The sequence below is a fragment of the Opisthorchis viverrini genome (genome assembly GCF_000715545.1).
Source record: "Opisthorchis viverrini unplaced genomic scaffold opera_v5_27, whole genome shotgun sequence".
NCBI classification, from domain to species: Eukaryota; Metazoa; Platyhelminthes; class Trematoda; order Opisthorchiida; family Opisthorchiidae; genus Opisthorchis; species Opisthorchis viverrini.
In genome coordinates this window covers 477,582-479,239 of record NW_008751682.1, presented here as the reverse complement: position 1 = coordinate 479,239, position 1,658 = coordinate 477,582, and positions in this window count along the sequence as shown.

Below are 1,658 nucleotides of genomic sequence, written 5' to 3'. Positions count from 1 at the left end.
GCCTGGTGCAGCACATTCAGTTGCCTGAGAACATCATAAACGAGAGATTCAGCTGGGTTCTAGATGAGTCTCTCGAAAGAACCAAATTAGTTTGCAGATGAGTGTATATTCACCAAATAGCGTGTGTTTGGAGAACTGTTTATTAGAGTTGCAATATGCTTCGCGCTGAACTTTTTTAGTGCGCATGAAGCAGCCCTTCTAAAAAACTATGTCTGCATGAGAAACTCCATAGTAAACTGGTTAAATCGGGTTCAGAAATATACTTCGAATGAGACGCTCACATCAATAAACAACACCTCAAAGTTTATCTACGGACGTCGTACAGTGTCATATGACAGATAAAGTAAAACAGCGATTTTAAATTCTGTTAAAGATCCGTAGTAACAAGTAGAATAATTTAGCGTGTCGTTCCATATCTATTAGCTAATAATGAACGAAAATATTTTGATTGCTTTCACCAAAAAGAGATTCCAAGGGTGACTCTTAGTGATGAAAACAATCTGTGAACAGGAGCAAAATATGGAGGCCGGTAAAAGTTGAATGGCATTTGAATGAAATGATCTTCATATATATTTACTGCTGTTTTCTCGAAGAACCGGAACGAAATTGGTCACCGCAAGAACGATATCCGTGTTGAATAAAATTAGCTGAACTCCAAGTGAATTAACAACCATGCGTATTTTTATGTGACATTCAAAAATTTTACTACATTAATTATTTTAACTTCTGTCTGTTTACAGTTCAAACACAATTGTTCGTAAACTGATACAGAAAATATGGATCTTGGCATACTGTAAGTAATGCATGACTGTTCCATCTGAACCAAATGCGGCACTTCGTAACGCTTGTTAGGTTTACACATCATTTAACAGCGCTGCATTCAACCATCGCTAGAGTGCAAACAAGCTTGTGTGTCCCTCAGACTCTGCTACATCAAATCTCACTGGGTTTTACGCATTACAACATCAGCGACTACAATTCAGTATAATGGCGCAGAGCTGTATTTTTTCCGCTCCGTTCCATGTGTGGTGCGTGTTCACCGAATAGAACAAATACAGTCCTTGACGTTTATTTCTTGCCAACTAACGGCAGACCTCAACTTGATATGATTTCAGAGGATAACGAAAGTGACAAGCTATTTTTCGCCTGATTAGTTGTTTGTCACCAGTGTACAGCAAAAGCGTACTCTAAATTGACCACTGCTTAGCACTGACCAGGAATAATGAATTGTATTAATGAACAGCTTACTCAATTCAATGAAATCTGGTAATGTTTTGGAATATTGGTAGCTCGGGTGTATTGGTTGGTAATTGATCAGGTGGCTGTTGATCTGTTCGCCGAGCTTGGCAATTGATTTGCAAACGTTTCGTCACCATTCGAGGAGACATCTTCAGTGCGCTGTTGGTTGGGTAGTTCCTCTCTTCGTGCCTGCGTTTATATAGTCTACAAAGAGCAGCAGGTTACAGCGCAAAGGCTGCTCTTTGTAGACTATATAAACGCAGGCACGAAGAGAGGAACTACCCAACCAACAGCGCACTGAAGATGTCTCCTCGAATGGTGACGAAACGTTTGCAAATCAATTGTCAAGCTCGGCGAACAGATCAACAGCCACCTGATCAATTACCAACCAATACACCCGAGCTACCAATATTCCAAAA